The sequence below is a fragment of the Myotis lucifugus genome, unplaced genomic scaffold (genome assembly GCF_000147115.1).
Source record: "Myotis lucifugus unplaced genomic scaffold, Myoluc2.0 scaffold_81, whole genome shotgun sequence".
NCBI lineage: Eukaryota > Metazoa > Chordata > Mammalia > Chiroptera > Vespertilionidae > Myotis > Myotis lucifugus.
The window spans coordinates 3,401,984-3,409,106 of record NW_005871129.1 but is presented as its reverse complement, the minus strand read 5'-3'; positions in this window follow the sequence as shown (position 1 = coordinate 3,409,106).

Below are 7,123 nucleotides of genomic sequence, written 5' to 3'. Positions count from 1 at the left end.
GAAGCTCCGCCTCCTAGGCAACCATTGGTCCTTCAAAGCACCCACGTTTGGTTCTGATTGGTCAGTTCCTATGCCAGTCTGCATCTCGGGACCTATCAACGGGGTCTGATCAGAAAAGCAGGGCTGATTAGCAGCCCCAGTGGAGGCCTGGAGAGAAATGGAGGTGTGGCTGCTGGCCAGACTAGGAGAGAAAGAGAGAGGCAAGTGCTGATCAAAAGCTGGCTCAGAGGCAAAGGATCAGTCCCTGCTTCTCTCTTCAGGCGTCTCTCTGGCCCTGATTCTCAGCCCTCTCAGCAGTCAGTGCTGGGGCACCGCACCTGCCGCACTGACTGCCAGTTTGTCCAGCCAGGGTCGTTACTGGTCATTATGATGCAGGATATATATATATATATATATATATATATATATATATATATATAAACAGTAATTAGTGATCAAAAGGTAGCCAGATTGGCAACTTTAAGATTATAGGAGAAAAAGTTATTATCAGGGATATAGTGACTCATTTCAAAATGATAAAGGAATATTTTCATCTAGAGTACATAATAATCCTAAACATTTAAACAAATAACAGAATACGTAAAGCAAAAACTGAAAAGATTGCAGGGAGAAATATATAAAGCCATAATTGCAATCAAAGATTCCTATATGGCCTCTCAATAGTTGATAGAAAAAATAAAGAAAAAATCAATGAAAATATAGTTGACTTGAACCATGCTTTCAATGAACTTGATTTAATTGTCCTTCATATGTTCTTCTTCCAAAACAACGAAGTATGCATTCTTTTAAAGTGCACACAGGACACTAATCAAGATAGACCACATTTTAGGCACTGGAAAAATTAAATAATTTTAAAGAATTTAAATTATACAAAATAATTTTCTAAACAAAGTGGAATCAAAACTAAAATTAATAATTAGAAGATTATCTCAAAATACTCAAGTATTTCAAAACAGATAACATTTTAAATAGGCATGGGTAACAAAGAAATTAATGTTTAAAAGTATCTTTTACACAATGAAAATGAAAACAACACAGAAAAATTTGCAAGATTCAACTACGGTAGTATCTAGAGGGAAACTCATATCACTAATTGTCTACAGTAGTAGGCAAATTCCTTAAAAAAAGACAAGCTAGCAAAGTTTGCTCTAGAAATAAAAAAGATCATTTGAATAATCCTAAATTTTTAAAACTTGAATTTATAGTTAAAAACCTTCTCAAAAAGAAAAATCAAGGCCCAGGTAGCTTGATTAGGGAATTTCCTCTTGTTGTTTAGGGTGAATTTTCCATGCTCCCACACAGAGACAAAACCTTTGCTGATGAACTAGGCCCCACCTTTTTAATAGATCAAGGGAATCTTTCCAAGAAGACTCCTCTATTTTACCCTCATCATAAATTCTCCTATTTTATAATATCATTCTTGAAAGTACACAGACATACTACTATTTATTTTTTCTTTAATTATTTTTTCATCCTTTTCTCCTGACTGCCAACATTACTTTGCTTCCCAAAACAGAAAACCTCCTTGCCTGTACCAGCATTCCTCAATAGAACTATATGCTGTGAGGGAAATCAAGAAATTAGGTACCATTTTATTTCTATAGATTGAACACAGAAAAAAGGCTGTTATTACCAAGTGCTGTGACAGTGTGGTGTAATCTGAATATTTGTAACATTTTGGTAGCTATGTTAATCCATACAATGCTTTGGAGAAAGAGAAAAATAACATTTGATAAAGTTGTGCTATATCTTCCATGGACTCATCATTATAGTGTAGGTAAGTCTTGCTTTCAACTATCAGCATCTGCATTTTTACCGGAGAGTTGTTTCTCACCTCACACTCCCCCCAGGTGTACATAGAAGGCATACAGGGTAGGCCAGAAGTTCTAGAGGATTCATTGCTCTAAAAGCAGCCCTCAACCATAACAGAAGGGTTCATGTACAAATGCTCCAGCTCCCTCACACTTAAAGCTGGATATCTCTGATGTTCAACCACATTCCACACTGGTTATGATAATTCTCAGCAGAATTAAGTACCAGCTGCCCAGAATGGTAATTTGCTTAAATATTCAACCTTTATTGGCTGTTTTTCCTTTCCATGTCACTTCCTTTTGGGATCACCTCTCACATAAACTACTCATATACAATTTCTTCCCTTACAGTGTGCTTCACAGGAACACAAAATATGATAGGCTTTGTAAATTAAATTTAATGAAGTACATATATATCAATGAAACAGCAATTCCACCCCTAGGTATTTATCTTAGAAGATCTATTGCATATGTGCACTAAGAGACATCTATAAAGAAATGTCCGTAGTACCCCTTTTTGTACTAGCAAATAACTAGAAATAGGAGAAAGGATAACAAATACCTGCCTGCCTGATCGTCCCTAACCACTCTGCCTGCCTGCCTGATCGCCCCTAACCACTCTGCCTGCCTGCCTGATTGTCCCTAACTGCTCGCCTGCCTGCCTGCCTGATCGCCCCTAAGCACCTCTGCCTTGGCCTCTGCCACTGTGGCTTCATCCAGAAGGATGTCTGGAATGATGTCTGGAATGTCATTCGGCTGTCCGGTCTAATTAGCATATTACACTTTTATTATTATAGATTATTATTATAGATGTCATCCCAATAAATTCCACTAAACTACTACCTTCATACAATGGAACACTACTCAGCAGTAAAAATTAATGGATTATAACTATAAGTACCATTAAGTAAAAATCTCACAAAGAATGTTTAGGAAAAAAATAGTTTTTGAAGAATACATGCATTATGATTCTTTATCTCTCTTTTTTTATGTAAGAACTCAAACTATAAAACTCTTAGAAGAAAACAGGCATAAACCTTTATGACCTTAGATTTAGGCAATGGTTCTTTGATATTATACCAAAAGCATAATTGACAAGAAAAATTTTGAAAATTGAACTTCATCTAAATAAAAACTTCTTTTTTTAATCCTCACCCTAATGATTATGCTTAATGATTTTTAGAGAGAGAAAATTAAAACACACACACACACACACACACACACACACACACACACACACACACAAAACAATGATGCGAGAGAAAAACATCCATTGATTGCCTTCTGTATGCACCCTGACTGGAATCAAACCTGCAACCTAGGTATGTGCCCTGAACAGGAATCGCACCAGCAAAATTTCAGTGTATGGGATGACTCTCTAATGAACTGGGCCACCAGGTCAGAGCTAAATAAAAACAAATTTTTAGTGGAATTTTTTGGAATGACAACTATAACAATAAAAGTGTAATATGCTAATTAGATCGGACAGCCAAAGGACTTGCTGGACGTCATTCCGGACGTCCTTCTGAATGAAGCCACGGCAGCAGGGGCTGAGGCAGAGGCTGTTAGGGGTGATCAGGCAGGTAGGCAAGCAGTTAGGGGTGATCAGGCAGGTAGGCAAGCAGTTAGGGGTGATCAGGCAGGCAGGCAGGCAAGCGGTTAGGAGCCAGCGGTCCTGGATTGCAAGAGGGACGTCCGACTGCTGGTTTAGGCCCTATCCCTGAGGGGTCCTGGATTGAGAGAGGGTGCAGGATTGCGAGGGGTCTCAGATTGCGAGCGGGCTCAGGGACCCTCCCCCTCCCTGTGCACAAATTTCAGGCACTGGGCCTCTAGTTGGTTAATAAAATTATATAGGTTTCAGGTGTACAATGTTATAATGCATTGTACATTGTATATTGTATTATGTGCAGGTCAAGTCTCCTTCATCACCATTTATCCTCCCTTTACCCTTTTCTAAATCCCCCAACCCTCCTATTTCCTCTGATAATCACCATATTTTTGTCTGTGTCCTCAATTTGTTTTTTCTTTACTTTATTCCTTCACCTCTTTTACACAGCCCCTAATACACCTCCACTCTGACAGCTGCCAATCTGTTCTCTGTATCTATGAATCTGTTTCTATTTTATTTATTTTGTTCATTAGATTCCATATATAAGGGAAATCATATGGTTCTTGTCTTTCTCTGACTGCTTTATCTCACTTAGCATAATAATCCCCAGGTTTATCCACCCTGTTGCCAAAGTGAGGTTTCCTTCTTCTTTATGGCTGAGTAGTATTTCATTGTGTAAAGGTGCCACTGCTTTTTTATCCACTCATCTGCTGATGGGTATTTGGGCTGCTTTCAAATCTTGACCATTGTAAATAATGCAATGAACATAGAGTCCATATATTCTTATTAATTAGTGTTTCAGGTTTCTTCTGTTATATGCCCAGAAGTGGAATGCCTGGGTCATAAGGCAGTTCCATTTTTAAAAAACAATGTTTTTATTGATTTTTAGAAAGAGCGGAAGGGAAAGAGAGAGAGAAACATCAATGAGAAACATTGATCAGCTGCCTCCCACATGCCCCCTACTGGGATCAAGTCTGCAACCTGGGCATGTACACTGACCAGGAATCGAACTGGCAACCTCTTGGTGCATGGGTCTACACTCAATCACTGAGCCACACTGGCTGGGTTCCATTTTTAATGTTTTGAAGTAACTTCATACTGCTTTCCATAGTGACTGTGAAGCCACTATGATTCTCTTTTCATAAAGTGAGAAGTATGTAAAAGAACGTGTTTAAGGATACTAATACGTGACAATACTATAAAGAAAAGAAAAGTAATAAAAATGCAATATTTAGAAAATATAATAATGGGTACCCTTGAGGAAGAAGGGAATTGGTTGGAATAAGGCATAAAATTCTTCAAAGATGTTAATAGTCTTCTAAATTAAACTGAGTGGTAAGTGTATTGATGTGTTATTTTTTCCAAATTATACAAACTTCATAAATAATATCTGTGTGTACTTAATATTGAAATTAGAAAACTTTTAAAAATAAAATTTCAAGATCAGAAAGGTAGTTACTCTACACAGAATCAGTTACATATCTGGCTGAAATATGTATTTGATTCTATGTTATCTAAGATCAGGGAAAAATCCAGTTTTCTATGAACTCTGGAAAATATTCTAACATTGCAGGAAAATTGGAAAGTTGCTCATTTACTAATTAGCAAAGGGTAATTGCATCCAAGTTTGGGCTTGAAATCTGTAATTACTTATATTTTCACCAACAGCATGATGAATTTGTCATGTTTTCTCACATGGAAACTACTCCCCAAAACCATTCTTTAACTGAATAGTATATAAAATGCAAAGGTGTTGAAGGATTGCAGAATATATCAAGCATACAAGAGAGTTAAATCAACCCTGGCCAAGAAGGACTTTGTAGATTAAAAAAACAATCACACTGTCATGTATCCAGATGATTTAATGGATAAATGTATAATATTTCCTTCATTATTTTGTTTTGTTGTGTTTTTTTTTGCTAAAACACCTTAAAAGTTTCTATTTGTCTGTGATTTGTCTTTGAATAGATCAGCAAATGCAAACACATAGTATGTCAGGTGGTCACAGAGTGCCTATTGATGCAGCACGGACTGCCATGCTATTTTCCCCCACTGCTGTGAAAGGCGACAGTATTTTTCCTTCTTCTTGGATTTCCCTTTCAACAGGACATATTTTGCTGATTATAAAGTCATCTTTATCTATAAAACAAGAAGAACAAAGTATTTACTACTAAACATATGGTTGCATTTAGCCTTAAATGAGATGAAAGGTATTACAATGTTTTGTAAACAGTAACACACTACGCACAACGAAGGCATTTTGGAGTATGTATTTTACTGATTCTCATTAAGGGTAATATGAAAGGACATTTGTCTTCTCTGTGATTAATTCTTTACTAATGGAAAGATGACAGGGTATTTTTAAAAATATTAATCTGACATTTTTAAGCTCAACACCTCAGTAACAGATGCTGCTGTTCATATTTTGGTCATACAGCATTCACTCCAACTATTTTCTAATATGATTTTGTGGGAGTCTGGTAGCTCCATATTTGAGGTGCTTTCCCACTCAAAATCCAGGGGTAGACACATGACATAAACTATAAAAATGGGCAGTATTTCCTAGTACTCCTTGTATCAAGCCAAGTGATTCCACAATTTGAAAAATTGGTTAAACTATTAACAGTTACCTAAATTCTTCAAGATAGCTGTGTTCCTATGTGTCAAATTATCCCAAATTAGTCCCTTAGACATTTTATCCATTTTCTGAAGTCTCATCTCAATAACTTAAATTTAAAAATAGTAATTTTTTTGTAAGGAAATAAATGAAAGAGTTAGCTTGGATTTTATTTTTTATACTAGAGGCCTGGTGCACGATTTTGTGCACAGTGGGGCCCCTTGGTGTGGCCTGCAGGGATTGAGCCAAAACCGGCAGTCCACCACTGCCTGCCACTCCTGCCTGCCACGCCCGCTTATCCTGGCCCCGCTGTGCCCAGTCAGTCCTGATTGGGAGAGGCTCACACTGCCACAGCAGCGTTTGACAGCTGTGAGCCCTGCATCTGGTGTGATCAGCCCTCTGGGTGGGCGGTGGAATGCCTTTGCCAGCCCAGGATCTGGAACCATCCCGCTGATGTTCATGCTGGTTGTCAGGAGGCACCTGGCAGCTGCCTTTTATCATTTCTTTCTTGTGGAGTGTCTAGGGAGAGGAAGCAGCCCAGGGGGGACTTCCAGGAGGCCGGCAGCACTGTTGGGATCATGCCAGCTGCACCAGTCCATCGGTGCCTGGCCCATTCTCTGGAGATTGGACCTGAAGGACTACTGAGGGAGTGAGTGGCTGCCAGCAGGCTGGTAGGCTGCCAGGATGAGTCAATCAGCTGAGCAGCACTCCTGCTGTGGGAGTGCACTGACACCAGGGGGCAGCTCCTGCATTGAGTATCTGCCCCCTGGTGGTCAGTGTGCATCATAGTGACTGGTCAACTGGTGGTTCGATCATTTGGTTGCTTAACCTTTTATATATATACTAGAGGCCCAGTGCATGAAATTCGTGCACAGGGGAGGTCCCCTCAGCCCAGCCTGCACTCTCTCCAATCCGGGACCCCTCGAGGGATGTCCGACTGCCGGTTTAGGCCCAATCGGGCCTAAACGGGAGGCAGAAATCCTCTTCCAAAATCAAGGACACACTGGCTTCCTAACTGCTCCACCTGCCTGCCTGCCTGATCACCCCTAACTGCCCCCCCTGCAGCCAGTGCCCCCAACTGCATCC